Raw genomic sequence first — 16,070 nt, forward strand, 5'->3', positions numbered from 1 at the left:
GATTTCATTCGGACTTTGGAGTGGCTACAGAAAAAAAGAGACTGCAACCGGGCCCATGCGAAAACAAGGATAATATTAAAGGGGGGGTGAAACACTCAGTTTCAGTCAATCTCATGTTAATCTTGAGTACCTATAGCGTAGTATTGCATCCTTCATATCTCCAAAAAGTCTTTAGTTTTATTATATTTATAAAAGAAAGATAGGCTGTACAGAGTCTTTCCGGAAAAAACCGAGCGGCTGGAGGCGTGCCGTGTGGGCGGAGCTAAAGAATCACGAGCGCGCGCAACTTTTGCGTTGAGAGCGTCTGGAAGCTGTGACATCCTTTACCGTGAGGAAAAAAATTTTATCCAAAACAAACCATGGCTAACAATCAGATTCAGCCATACATTTATGATCCAGAATCAGATCCTGAGGCTGAAATTGAACACGAGCAGCAGCAGCAACGACTACAGCAGGACGTGTCTATGTGGTGTGAACTGGAACTGTATTTGCTTAGCAGTTTTTGTAAATGACTAATTTCCACTTTATTTTGTCGTATTTTTTCTTTTTTCTTTAAAGGTGTACATGTGGGAAGTGCAGTTTGATGCCAACTGAGGCGGAAAACGTTTGCTGCCAAGAAATAGAACCGGTTATACTTATGTCTTGAAATGCATTATAATGTGTAAAGTTGTAGTTTGTAAGACTTAATATGATAGCATACAATTAGCTTACTAAATGTACTTTAGCACTGTCTTCATAAAAAGCAGCCGATGACTTCCCTAAAGCCGAGCACAGCGCTTTGATGGGCGTACTGCTTTCGCTCTCTCGCTCTGGTCTACGGGTGCGCGCGCACCCTTCCGAGAGAAGTGCCCTTAGGACCTGTATAAGGAAATTCCGCCGCATCTGACGTCACACACGCCCCTACTCGAAAAAAACTTTCCGAAACTTGACAAACCGGAAGGAGTATTTTTGGCACAGAAATACTCCATCAAACGTACAATTAATTTTTTTTTACTTTGTCCATGTTTAGCATGGGAATCCAACTCTTTAACAGTGTAAAAAAACTCAGTATGCATGAAATAGCACTTCCCCCGCCTTTAAGGGCATTAAATGTAGTCACGCTATGCTGATGTTGTTAATATTAACAATTTGAGAACAAAGTATCATTTGCACGGTTTGACGTGATAGGATAAGCGATCGTTAGATTTAATCAAATTCACAAAAGTGAATGTTACTTACTTGTTCAGATGACATTTTTCCAAAAAGTAGAATCTGTGATTCCGAATGACAGCATCCACACCGGCGCGGTGACTGACAGACGCACATTCTCCTCAAAACATTGGACTCCTCCGCGTTGTGCCGTGCCGAGGCACAACCCACGTAAAGTTGATAATTCCGCGAATAACTGCAATTGCGATGGTGACAAAGAGGAAACACTACAGACTGCAGCTTTAATAATAATAATAATAATTATAAATTAATAAAAAAATATATATATTGGCTTAAAATATTGTGATAGTATCGTATCAAGATCAGTATTGTGATTTGAATTGAATAGTATAGTAAAAAACAATCGGCCTATACTGCGCTGTAAATCTTAAATCTTTATATTCTGTTGATTATGATGGAACTATATCGTGAGTGTGCAGAGCTCACGCAGATTAAACTTTGGTGTATTCATAGTTTTCAGTTAGGCCTTTGCCATCTCAAAGGAGTAAATTATTAAAACAAAAGTATGTGGAAAAAATGCATCTGCTTGTGATCCATATATGGCACATTCAGCAATATTTTATATATTCTACATTCAAAAACATTCTAAAATTGTGTCTTTTAATGTCACTGTCTTACTATATTAGTTCTTAGTACAAACCTGGCAAAAAAATCACTGGTGGTCAATGTCTATAAGGGTCTTACGTCGTGTGAAAACTGAATTGAGCGTATTCTGACGAACTTAAATTCCACTGATTGGCCACTGCGTTCATATACTCAACAAACGTGTGATTGGCTTCAATGCTGTAAACACGTTATAAATAGAAACCTTTGACGCTTTGAGCGCTCACACAAATTTGAAAGCGGCCGCCTATCAGCAGGTACTTGATGGACCTGGTGCTCTGTACTGCCGGTACTGCAGAAAGACTTGTGCCATTACTCTTTTAATATTTAAGTATCGACTTGGTACTGAATAGGGCTGGGTAAAAAATATCTAGGCCTATATGAACATCTATGTTCAAATATCTATGGAATTATTTATCTATGGGTTGTCAATTTTATTACGAAATTCAAACCGCTCTTTAAATGTGTTGTGACAATTGGCTTTTGCTTCCTCAGTTCAAGCTAAGCAGCAGCGTGAAGCAATCAGTTTTTCAACTGCGAAGACATAAATAAAACGGCTTGTGAACAATATCATGTAACGTCACACTTATATCTCAGAAAAGCCATTCAGTTGTCATAAACTCATCAGTCAGCTAGAAAAATGAACTATACAGTGGTGCATTTTGCTAAATATATGCACCATATTACATATTCTTTTTTTCTTCAATATTTAATGTATGTTTGAATCAATCAGTCAAGTTTTTAAGACAACCACCATTTAAATGTTTATATTTTAAAGAACGAATTGGAGTAGAAACATAATTATGTAATTATAAAGTTAGTATTATAACTTCCTTGTGTGTAGTTTGTGTTTGAATACAAATCAGTTCATTTTAAGCTTCAATATTGATGTAGTACCAAGTTGACTCCCTGTTTACAGCATTAGTTGAGTACTGTACCTGATATAAATCCAAATTAATCGATATTGAATCTGAATCGAATCGCATCGCAAGCTTCTGAATCGAAATCAATAGCCTTAGTACCAAAATACCGGTACGTTTGACAACCCAGCCACAGAGGCTGAGGTGTTCATTGATTCATAATGGTTGGTGTCATTACATGGCAGTAGACAGAAGTGGTGGAAAAAAGTTAAGAATGATTCAAAAACTTTTCAGATGATTGGATTGAGACTATGTAGATTATCATGTTTAAATATGCATCATCGTAATGACAGTCACAGGTAGCGCTCTTAATTTTCTTGGCATGGTCTTAATATGTGTATGGGTCACAATCAGGTCGTGTGGATCACCCTCTTATTGCTGTCATCGCTGAACCAGCTCTCCAGCTCACAGACTAATGTCAGGGGATTAATGTCAAGAGGCCCGAATAGGTGGTGTGTGAGGACTACGACAGTGTGTGAATACATGCAAGATGTTTCCTATGCTTTGAGAGTATTTGTATGTTTTATGGGTTTGGCAGGGTGGTGTTCAGAATGACTCAGGATTAACTCTTTCCTCGCCTCTTCCTTGTGGGCGTGTGAGAGGCGTGCACAAGTGTTTGCGCTGAACGTCTGACGTAAAGAGAAGCTTTAGTTAGGCCTAGCCTAAATGCATTCAACTTTTTTTCTTTCAACAAGGATGCAATAAATTGATCAACTTGCAGTAAAGACATTTATAATGTTACAAAAGATTTCTACTTCAAATAAGTTCTGTTCTTTTGAAATTCAGCTTTGCGTCACAGGAGTAAATTATACATTTTATAATATAATAAAGTAAAAAGGTTATCTAAATGTTAATTTCATAATTTACTGTTTTTACTGGATTTTTGATCAAATAAATGCTGCCTTAATAAGAGTCTTCTCTCAAAATCGTTTACAAATATTGATAATTTTTTTTGCCTTGATTTGCCTTGATTTTGACTATTAATTGGTCATAACTTTATTTAAAATGTTCAGATTGTGTTCTCAGATACAAGTAATTGCATTTGCATAATTGTATTATGTTACAGTTTCAAGGTAAAAACTTGGCTTGGTCCAATTGCTTAACACCTTAATGGAATCTACCAGCTGTGTTTTGATAGCCGGAGGTTGTGGATTATTTCTGAGTCGGCTCTATGGGTGGTTCAGTAAAAGCAATAGCTCAGGTAGCTATAAAAAGCAGGTTCAGGCTCCCTGCCTTGTATATGCAATGATGGTAAATTCACTAATGGATGTTAAGTAGCCTAACCATATTTGAAATCAATAATCATTTCTTATGCAGATTATTTGATTCATAGCAATGCTACTACAGTGTTTATCCCAGTTGATAATACTTTTATAGAATGTAACAGTTCTGCTCTTTGTCTTTAGTTTGTATAGACGTATGAAGTGGATATTTTTTTTAGGTAACAGCAGGTTTGCTTGGTTGACTGACTGATGCCAAGTGCATGGACTGTTTTTCATTAGACCTTGATTCAGAAGTTACATTGGCTTCTAAGATGATGTCTCTTCATATTCGCTTGGCCTCTCTTAGTAAATCTATAGGCTACACCTTTGATAGATAGTTTACCCAAAACTGGAAACTCATCATTATTTGCTCTCCCTCATGTTTTTCCAAATCTGAATGACTTTCTTTTATTCTGTGGAACATACAATTACATTTTGAGAATATTTTGAGGTTTGTTTTTTTTGTCTGTACAATGGAAGTCAGTAGTAACTTCTAGATTCTAAGCCATTATAAACCTTTCTTTATCTTTTTGTTTACCATTTTATTTGACAGTGGTTGAAATTATTATGAATATTATGATGAAATATTGCCTTTACAAGTAGCAGATCATTGCAGGGCTTATAATAGAAGGAAGCCATCGCTGGTTTTTGATGTAGCCTATACGATGGCGTCTTCATGACTCTTTATGAGGATCTTATGGTCTTGTCTATCGTGCAAACAAAGTTTCACTTTCTTCTTTCGTACAGCACAAAGTTGTCTGCTTTTCTGCTCATGTTGTATTTGTCTTCCTCAGCAAACCATTTGGTTCACATAGGAACTTCTTCTTTGCGTGTCGGAGCACCACCATTGTGGCGAGAAGGAAACGAGCGTCTGCTGCGAGTGTGTTGTTTTGTGTGACCAATACAGGGCTCTAGACTGCGATCAAAAATATGAATATTAAGTTGGAAAAGCAATTCAGTTACTACTATAAGTGGATTTTAGTTCCCAGGACATCCACAAGATGGATAAAATTGCTGATGCTGTAAAACGAGGGCAGGTGTGACAAAATAAAACATGTTTATTCTTTTGTGGCACTTAAATAATAAGTGAATTTTGATGATTTATTTTTGTCTGGAGCTCTGCCAATATCATAAACATTTAGGGTGTGTTCATTCTCAGTTTGTTTGGTCCGGACCAAAAACGTTTGGTGTTCACAGTGGCATTTTAACACCAAACCTAAAGGCATTGGAATATGTTCACAACCTGCTACATATGATGGTATTTTGACCAGCTGAGAAGTGCTTATAAAATGTTTAAAGGAGTCAAAACAGTGGCAGGAATCCCAACATCACACACACTAATGAAGATCTGCAGTGAGGAGACGCGGCTCTGATGCCTGTACCGAACTGTGATGGTCAAATTTGCGACTGGCATCTTGTGATATCGTGTCCCGTTTTTGGTTTGTTTACATGTTTTTGGTCCCTGTTGCGTTCATATATCATTCGAACCACACCTGAGTTTGTAATCGGACCAAGACCCATCTTTTCAGCGGTCTCAGTCAGCTTGTTTGGTGTGCACCAGGGTTTGGGTTGCAGCGTTCACACTTATTCAAATGAACCGCACTAACAGCGCATTCGCACCAGGGTTTGTTTTAATCGAACTAAACATGCCAAGTGTGAGCACACCATTAGTGAAGTAAGACTAAGCTGTGGTTAAAGCTGTGTTAATCTGTATTACTGGTGCTAGGTATCTGTTTTTGATCTTATTGTAGTCTAACCCTCAGGCGTCAGGCCCACAGATCGTCTGATGCATATTGCATACAAAAATGGCTCATCGCTACCAATCTTGATTGGCTTTTGCCCAATTTCTAGGATTGATTGTAAGCCGATAGTTGGAAATATTTATACGTGAACCTAACAGCACTGAGGTCAGTGAAATCCATAAAAATGAAAAGCACATGTGGTGAATATGCAATTGCAAAAGAAAAGTGAATTTTTGAAGTATTGTCATTATGGGACAAAAAAATGTCACGACTTGAATGTTTTTTGAATCTTAGGTACACAGTTTGCATTGAACTTTATCTCAAGCTCCTACTCAAATACGTGTTGCTTTGCTGTACCATCAGCGGGACTCAGTATTGCTCACTATTGTTTGTTGTACTTCTATATACCTTTTTGTTCACATGCTGTGATCGCAACTGCTGCTCCTGCGGAGACCAGCGATTTCCACAAGATGATGCTTGTCTCGAGTCTTTCAATGAAGATTTCAAATAAAATCAGGTTTTGCTGAGTCTCCAGTTGTGCAGTGCCTTGTACCAAAGAGTTTCAGGTAGTTAATTGTCATTGATTTGGAACTTTCCCTTCATTTTTTTTACCCTCGGTTGTCTCTTATTCCCCTTGCACAGACCTTTTAGACCTTTTAGCGAGCAGACTGTCAGCTCACACCCTCGGTGGTTGTGTAAGTCTGCCAAAATCCACTTCCCTCTTACGCCGATACAATGTATTTTGGCTCGGTTTTTGCAGTACAGGCCTGCGCTTTAGGTTTCACCGTGTGGTTTTGATACAAATGACTGGCCAGTGACAACAGTTTCGAGGGGAAAGATGGCGAAAGTTTGCGGTTCCAACTGTGATAGGGCGGTGTGGGAGTTACAGTGTGTCTGTGAGGGGGCGGATAACTCGTACAGTAGATGTGAGAGCTCTTCTGTGCTTTACATGTGTGCATGGGGAGAGGAACCCGACGTCGCATCTTTCATCCTGCCTCCAGTAGAGCAGAGGCCACATATGGTATGAGTGATAGAAGAGGGGTAGGTTGTCATTCTCCTAACTCTGTGTTTACTCAGCTGAGGCTAGCTGGACAGATATAGCTCTCTCCATACAGGGCCTTGTTGCGCTTCTTTTGTTTTGGTGCCTTGTAATGCAACACATCTTCCTTTAGCTTAGGGAGTGCCCTGAAACTGTATGATCTGGATCCTTTGTTGCACTCTAACCACATAAACACCTTTTTGTAACGGCTCTTGTGTGCTATCCTTAAAACACTGTCAGAACTGGCTCATGTCTCACTATCCACTGATTTGATCACCAAACAATGATGTAACTGCCTTTCTTACTACATAACCTGCCTATAAATACACATCATGCATCATAGTCTGTTTATAAACCTTTCACAATTTGAATATGAAATGTTATTTTAGTTGGACGGGGAACATAAAGTAGCTGAAGCCGCTGTACAGCGCTGCATACAGAGCAGGGGCGAGGCCAGAAATGTTTAAGTGGGTGGGCCTTTATAAAACAGGGTTGGCAAAGCGTAGCTTATGAAATATAAGGAGTGAATCCGCTACATTGTTCTGCGAATAGCTCCTGAAATTGCTATGATCGTCAGTGATAACCGCAGCAACAGACGGAACAAAACATTTGTCAAAATAGTCCTATGCAAGTATGCATTTAGTGCTGTAGTGTAAATGCAGACTAATAGACCTGCAGTAACATAAACGAGTATAAGAAAACAAGACTGTTTAAAGATTTAGCGCTTTTTTTTTTCTTTTTTTTTTTTTATTAAATCTAAAAAATATTTGAAAGTATTTGATGCATTTACGTATTAGCATAGCCTAAATCATTTGTCATTATAGCTATTTTATAGGGCTGTACTCAACCAAAGAAAATCTTGGTCGACTGAAGTCCTGAAATTTTCGACTAAAAATCGACTAAAAATGACGTTAGAAAAAAAAACGTTAAATTAATTAGATGTGCACTGTGCGCAGTACTTGGTAGCCTTGTTGTCCGCCTAAATGAATTATAAATAAACATAAACAACTAGTAGGCTATTTGCAGTATATTAAATCGTTTTTGACCTAATTATTTTGCACTGAAATGAGTCTGACACTTGAGTCTGTCAGCTCTGACAGCGCTGCATCACGTGCACCTGCGCAATATCATAGCTTATGATTTCCGAAAATAGTACTATGTTTTCAACTAGGCCTAGTGATATCATCACAAGAACTGTTGAGGAATATGCAACATAATTTAGACAATTATTTTTGTCATATGTTATAATAATAAGTTCACACAAAGTCACACTATCATTTCACCGTGCATGTCCTCGCACCGAGCGAGGCTGATGAGCTTAACGTTAGCTTCGCAGCTGAGACACGAATAGACTATTAACTTAAAGCTTTTACTCTTAATAAACACAAAGGGCACGTCCACTTTAATAAAAAAAGAATATTTATTAAACAAACCAGATCAAGAGCAGAAACGAAATAAAGTCCATAACTGAAAAATAAAGCATCCTAGGCTCAAAACTAACACAACCAACAGCACAGCGCAATTGCGCATTAGGCTCCAAAAAAAAAAAAAAAAGTTAGGTTATCACACTAAAACATTGAAATATGCAAATTCTGATATGTTCATAGCTTACTCAAAACAGACAGGGCAAGCTAACGCAGACAAGTGAGCTTACCACTTTTACAGTAGATGATATGTCATGTTTGTCGTCAAGTTGTGGAAAACTGTTGCTTGCAAACTTTGCATTCGACCTTTTTCCTGTTATCAATTTTAACAAAATGCTGCCACACTGTCGATTTCTTTGTTGTTGACATGTTAGAAGAGGACTGACTATTAAACGCTCTCACAATTAAATAAATAATATTCAGCATCAACAAGCCTTCTACGCTCGACGCTCTCTCTTGGGTTGGACTAATCCAAAAAAGGTGAAAACAAGGGGGGTGTTTTGAAGACAGACTGTTACAGTGAAACAAGGGTATTCTGAAAACACCCCCATTAGCAGTTAGTGCTTTCCACCTGATGAAATGAGCGCGCCTCAGCGCGGCAAAACTGATGAAATAAACGCGGCAGAAAATCGACCAATCAGAATTTTGGTCGAACCAGAACGTATCGACCAACTAATCGACTAATCGACTAGGACAGTACAGCCCTACTATTTTATAATAAATCCAAAAGCAAAACGTGAAAAGAACTACATTAGGAAGTGGCAATGGCAAGCGAGCTAACGAGTGCTTCTCTGCTGCCATCTACTGGTTATAGTGGTAATTTCATTGTCATTTTTATTTGAAAAGTATTTCCCCTAGGGAATTTTTTTATTTCAGACCAGAGGTGCACCCCTCAATATTAGTGATAGATACTTCTGGTCAAAAACTGAGATGAACTCATTAAATTAAAGAAATCGCCCAGATTCATTGCTAGCCTTGGTTTTTTGCAGCAGTACAATTCGGGTTTCCAATGTAGGCGTTTTAAAGTATCAGCTGATTAATATTTGCCTCGCCATTTTCAAATTCAACTCCTCAAATGTGCAATTCTTACTATAACTAGTTTTACAACCTTGCGTTGTAAGAGGATATTGTGGGCGGGACTAACAGATACCGACTAATCATTTAACATTTCATTTTGACAAACGAATGATATGCACCCATAGACCTTATGCGCCAGAGAAACAAGTGTGCAGCCATAATTCAAAGTGAGTGTGGTGCCACTGTTTCAGAGGACTGCATTTGACTTTTCCAGTCATTCATTTTTAGGGTATTGGTCTAGTTTTGTGTCAGTCTAGCCAGTCTAAATTTGTGGTCACATCAACAAAATTTTGCAAGCAAAAAAGGTCCATTGTCTAATCTATTTTCAATAGCATAGCAATGTATAAAACACAGCTCACAGCTTTCTGTTGGTCAAAAGGGCAAATCCATGTGAGATGTGACCAACTTGAACCTGTTGTGATATGATATCCGAGAGATATTTTACCCTCATGCGAAATTCCCGATCACGTGGATTCCTATTGCAATGACTGGATTTTGTCTGCGAATTTTATTTGAACAAATGTAAGTGTGACCTTTTATTTGTTGAGAAGATAATGTTTACAGATTGAGCACATGGTACCATATTGGTGGGGTTTGTTGGCTTGAATTTGAGTATTTCTTAGGGCTGAATGATTTTGGGGGGGAGGGGAACGAATTGTGATTTTTCTAGTTAAAATTACGATTTGCGTGGTTTTTTTTATTTTTGTATTTATTTTTAAACAAAAAATGTATAAGGAAGACCAGGTTTATTCTGTTTTAAGTCCTGTCCGTTAAAATATTCAAGCAAGTTTAAAGTATTTAAGCACAAGATGACGCAAAAGACAAATCAGTTGGGAACACCTGCGCTGTTTTCTGTGTGAAAATTATGTCAAAATGCCAGCCTCGGCCAGTATCCTCGTTTGCTCATGTCTTAAAGGGATGGTTCGGAGTAAAATCAACCTAGGGTTCTTTGCACCATGAGTGATAACATTTTCTGTAATAAACCTACTGTTACAAAACAACTTTTTTTGTTATTAACCCTCTGTTGATCCGACTGTCCGTGGGTGGGGATACAAAATGTGGAAGTGCAATCTGTAGTTTTCATGAAAGCCCTGGAGCTGTCAAAAGCCCAAATAAACTTGAATTGTATCTTTTACGTGTAATATATATTTGCATACCATGATATAGGCCTATGATGTAGCAAAATCTCTAACAATAGACAGTTTATTTCGCCACCACGATATATATCGTCATACCGGCCAACCCTAGCCTCTGTACAGTGTTATAAGCATTAGTGTGGCTTGCAGGCACTCAGAACACCAGCAGTTGACTGGCAAATACTGTCAACTTGCTCATTGTTCATCATATCAAAACAGAAAGCTAAGTTATTTAGTTAGAATCCTATCAGTTGCCTACTCTATACCAGAGGTTAAGCTCGATGCCTGTTTTCATGCAGAGCCAAAGCGGAAATGTGTGGGGGTCATCTCGTCCCGAGAAGATGCAGAGCTTGCAGCTAGGTCACTGAATGAAGCTAAGCCCCCTGTTTACAGTGCGGCACTGGAGTTGCTTGGTGACGCCACAGTGTTTACTTTATTTTTAGAATGGAGTCTTGTATAGAAAATGGGGGGGTTATAATTGTGCCTCAACAAGATGAGGGTGGGAGGATGTTATGACATCAATTTGGACCTTTTTTTTTCTATGTCCATGTACTTGAATATACACTAGGTCTAATTAGACTAAGAAAAAATACCTTAGCATCAGAATATCACTTTCAACATCTCAATTCTTCACAATGTGTTGCTACAGCAGTAAATCAATTGTGTTCTGTGCTTCTCTTTGAAGCTCTTTATTGCACAGTTGCTATAGCAGTAGTGATCCTTGTGAATCCTTATGGTGTGCTACAGCATTTCCTGCATAATTCTGTTTTAATCCATTTGTGTTTTTTTTTTTTTTTTTTTTTATTTGATTATGATTTATTTGATTATGGAAAGTGTCTCCTTAATTACATGTCATACACTAAATGTAATTTCACAGATTAGTTTTATGAACCTTTAGTAGGACTGAGTAAAAATAGTCCTTCAGCTCTCTTTTTAAAATATCGTCATCGTTTCACTGTATTTTCAGTGGCTATGCAAAAATGTATTTGTATAGTGCATCTTGTCCTGCTGATGTCTACTGAACTATGACTCAACTGCATAGGTTAGCTTTGTTGTCAATTTTTTTAAATTAATATTTTCATAATCCATGTTGGAAGGTTTTCTTTGTGTTAGTTTTCTGCACCTCTTTTTAGCAGTTTTTTTCAGGGCACACCGATACCAGCTGTGCTTTCTTACTCTTTCTTTTCTCCGACGGCAAATTGACACACACCCGCCTCCTCATTCGCTCTGGTTGTATGTGCTTGTATTGCACATAATTTTAGTAATTTCCGCAGGTTTCACACTTAACCAAAAGCACATGCACCACTGATTTATAGGTATAAGTGGCGCTCTCATAAAGTCGCCCCAAAGAGCTTGCGAGTACATTTTTACCAAATAGATTTTTTTTTTCATGGCATATTGCGCTTAAACAGTCAAATACATACAAAATTATGTCAAAATGGCCGTCTTGCAGAGTATTCAGGTAAATAGTCAGTTTTAGAACGTAAACACTGTAACGGTATATTGGATCTGTGCATAAGCTCTTAAAGTGATAGCAGACTAATAAACCTGCTGCAAAAGTCAGAGAAAATCACTCGCTGCTCTTGACTGAATAACTTTTTTGTAACTTTAATTGTAAGCATTAATCTGTATTTAATTTTTACAGCGAAAACTGTCCAGTGTTATTTTACTGTTTGATTACTTTCATTTCTGTAGTATTTCTTACACTGTTAAACTTGAAGCCATATTTATTTCATTTGCCTATTTCTATTGTATTTATTTGTGCTATTGTTTGAAGTTTGTTTATTTGTTCTTATTTTATTACTGTTAACTTGTCTTTATGTAAATGTAGTTCAACAATTCCAATTAAGCCTCCCTGTGCTGTGTAAGCTATTACAACAAAACATCGTTGCACGTTCATACAGACAGTATTCGAGAGGCTACTGGATCATTCAGTGTCAAATCAACCAAATTTTGGAAACTTCCCTGGGTCAAATTTTTGATCTATCAAATCTATCTATCTATCTGTCACATAAATTGGTTGTCTGGGAGGGTAATGGTTTGTAAAAGTTAAATGTTAACATAAGATATCTCTTTAAAAAAATAAATAAACAGATTTAAATCTTTTTAAAATTGACTTTTGCAAATAACCTTTGTTAAATTTATAGAAGTATTTGTTAATATTAATGGACCAGAGCTTAAATAGTTTTATTTTTTAACTAACAACTAAAAAAAAAGATTTATAAATACTAACCAATATATATATAAATTTTAAATGGGCTTTTTTTATGAGAAGTTTTTATTTCTATGATGCATTTATTGGAGAGAATAATCCTGTCAGATGCACCACTGCTGTGAACGCGCGTTCACGTAAACACAATTTAAACAATGTATTATTCAATACATTACTTCTATATAATTATATATTAAGTTGCTCAAGCAAGTGGTAAAATATTTAACCATGTACTTATATTAAAATCTTTTGTATTTAAATTTTAATACAATAAATCTTGCATGTCACAAAGAACTTGTTTTTCCACCTCCACGAATAAGACGAGTGTTGTTCATTATGTCGCCTTGTTGAGGTAAATTGTAGTTTTCCTTGCTTTAACTCAGTCTTAAAGTGAAAAAAGTAGTAATTAATTAAATAAATTTATGGTGAGATTACTACATTTTATTTAATTAATCGCACTTATGGTGAAATTACTACATTTTCAGGTCAATCGGTGTTCATTTTGACCACGAAACATGCGCTGTCACTTTAATTCAGCGTTTGCAGCACAGCAGAAATAAACTCGGTGCAGAAACGATCTCTGCACTGCTGTATACGCACCGCAACTGGAACAGATCGATCATCGACGGACTGCATCCTCGTGCAGTGTGAAAGCTCTGTTAACATGGGTACGGAAAAAAAATACTCACCGCAAACGAAATATATGTGAAACGGGCGTTAGACTTGGAGCAGGAGAGCTACTCCGGCTGCTACTCGCAGTAGAGCGAGTGTTGCCATCTTCAGTTCAGCGACACATTTCCAGCCGCGCTCTCTGTCCGCTAGTGCTCAACTATATGTGACGCAAGTGTTTGTTTGTGTGTGAGTGTGCGCACTCATTGGGATAATTGTAAACACAGACAGAAAAGACATGCCATCGTGGAAATAAGATAAATAACATATTACTTAAGGGCCATTTAGTTTTTTTTTTTTATAAAATAACAAATTGTAATCTGTCGCTATAAAGAAAATCAAATCAAATTTACTTGACCTCCAAGGGGGGCGGGGGGAGCCGTTAGGAGGGCGGGGCGCCCCCCTTATATTATGGTAGGGGAAACACTGGTGTCTATACATAGCATTTGCAGTAAACTGAAAATAATTTCTTTCATTTAGTTGTGCCAGACATTCATGTTTAATCTTGCCTTTAGTGTGTGGTGTGGAGATGAAGGTAAACTGTCCAGTTTCAACCATCCCTTCCTCAGGTCCACATCCAGCCACCTTTCCAAACCCCCCTCATTTCCTGCTGTTGTGCCTGTTTATTAACGTTTGATCTGATACATTCGTGCGTTTACTGCACCTGGTCTTGTGCTCTTGTTTTGAAGCCTGAGCATTAACAAAGCTTCCTCTTGAGTGTATCTGCCATGCTAATGGCAGGGTTTGATCAAAGCGAGCGCTGCATGATGGATCAGCCCTTTTACTGTTGACGGAGATCATCCCAGCCTCAAGGCCTCAGAATGAAGAGGATCTGACAAGGACGTCTGAACATGAATGTTGGGAAGAAGCCCCGTTCCCCCCCATGAATAACAGCCATAAGGATGCACCACTTCGCCCCTGCCCACTTTCAGAAGCAAGTAACCCAATCTGAGTTTGAAGGGATATAAATAGAGCCATGCTCAGAGGGGGAGGACCTGCCAAACCGACAGCCTGGCCAGCCGAGCCATGACACTGCACAACAACCTGTGCCCTCATCCAACCACACACACACACAAACACACACTCCAGCTCCCAACCACCTTTTTTGGTCACATGCCTTCCATGCCTGTCATGTGTGGAGTAGTGAGCAAATATCTGGCCATGGGCACCACCCTTCTGGGTAAGTCTAGTTTAGTCCCTGATGGGCCACATGCTCAGGTTTGGACGAGGCAATGATCCTCTGAATGCTGGAACTTTCACTGGATCCCGGCCCTGCTGACCACTGCCAGTTCTCATTCTCCCAATGGATAAACAGACCTGTGAAGAGGGACGCTTCAAGAGAATGAGAGAAACTGTAATTTGACCTCTCCCATGACCCTGCTTGTAATATCTATTGGCAAACCTTGACTCGTTTCTAGTTAGTAGCCTACTGGCTTTTTTGGGTTTGCTAGGTCAAGGTCCCAAGTTGTGATCGCATAGCTTACGAGGCAGCTCTCGTTCCATTTGTCTAATGGCTTATTTGGGCTTGTAATACATTTCAGTGGCTATTCCTGGAGTCATGTAATGGTCTTACGGTTGGGGTTTGCCCAAAGCGGCTTAAAGCTGTTCCACACTTTCTAATCCTGCATTCAGATGGGGAATCAGACTTATGAAAAATACATTTTGCCTTCTGTCTCGGTAGTTTGTAATCAATAATACATTTTTCCTCTGGTCTTGTAAGTTCTGCTAAGCTCCTTTAAAGTGCGCTTTGCATGCATGCTGCGTTTGTGCAGTACACAAATGCATTTGATGTCTGTGTGCTTGCTTGTCTTGAGGATGAGGTTAGATAGCCAAAGCCAGTTTGTTTTTTGTTTTGTTTTTTTTCCAAGCGTTGCTCATGGTAGAGATGAAACTCAAGATGAAATGTGATGCAGGAGCTTGAGTTACCGTCCGGAGTCCGGACACACCCCATCTGTCTGTGTAGATTATGTGTCCAGAAGCCTTTTTTGACATCCTTATATGCTTTCATTTAGGCGCTGCTTCTCTTATAATACTGTGAGGGTTTAGATCCAACTTTTGACAGGAAACTTTCATTCATGCTATTTCTCTGAGCGACCCCTTCACTGAAGTCCTACAGTCATGCTCACAACTATCTTACAAACACTCTTACATTTTGTAGTTTTTTCACAATAATACAGTTTTAGGCTCAATCCCAATTCACCCCTTGGCCCTACCCCTCTGTTTTGCGCGTTCCCGTGAAGGGGTAGGGATGTCTCAATTCTCTTTTGGTTGGAGGGGTAGGGGTAAGGGGAAGGGCCAGATAGCCCTTGAAACGAAGATTTTTCGGGACCACACTTCAAACGAAGGGGTATGAAAAATGTACCTGCATACACCGGCTACAGAGGCAACATGACTGCCAATAATCATTTTCTTTGTCACATTCAATCTTGTGTTCATATTTACGGTCATGTTCTTCAAAGAAACGGTTGCAAAAAAACGCTAAAGTTCGTTAACAATATGACGCGTGTAAAAAGCAGTTTGAAGCGACGTGGACGCGCGAATGAGGCGAATTCGCGTCCACCGCGCCGCGCCAAACGTCTCATTCGCGCCGCAAGACCTCCAGACGCGCTTAAACACGCGTTAACATTGAAATCACTCGCGCCAGACGCTCTATTCACGTTTGGTGTGAACGCGGCAGCATTAGGCGTCGAAGATATCGTCATCTCCGTTGTTTTCTGCGAACTTCAGAAGAAAAATGCAAAAAATAGCTGTAACTCACGCAAGACTACAGCTGACGA

The 16,070-nt window shown here is 38.7% G+C and overlaps 1 protein-coding gene across 4 annotated transcripts in view; it reads left to right on the plus strand.

Annotated features, from left to right (window-relative positions):
* Positions 1-16,070, plus strand: part of ppm1bb (protein phosphatase, Mg2+/Mn2+ dependent, 1Bb) — a 32,826-nt gene that overhangs the window by 6,395 nt on the left and 10,361 nt on the right. For 2 of the 4 annotated variants that reach the window (XM_084433682.1, XM_084433680.1), the window contains exon 1: positions 6,640-6,777. The exons of the other annotated variants lie outside the window; for them this stretch is intronic. The gene's annotated coding sequence lies outside the window, so the exon portion shown is untranslated. Of the gene's footprint in view, positions 1-6,639; positions 6,778-16,070 lie in introns of those variants that run through there. 4 annotated transcript variants of the gene reach the window in all.

Source organism: Rutilus rutilus (genome assembly GCF_951802725.1).
Source record: "Rutilus rutilus genome assembly, chromosome: 16".
NCBI lineage: Eukaryota > Metazoa > Chordata > Actinopteri > Cypriniformes > Leuciscidae > Rutilus > Rutilus rutilus.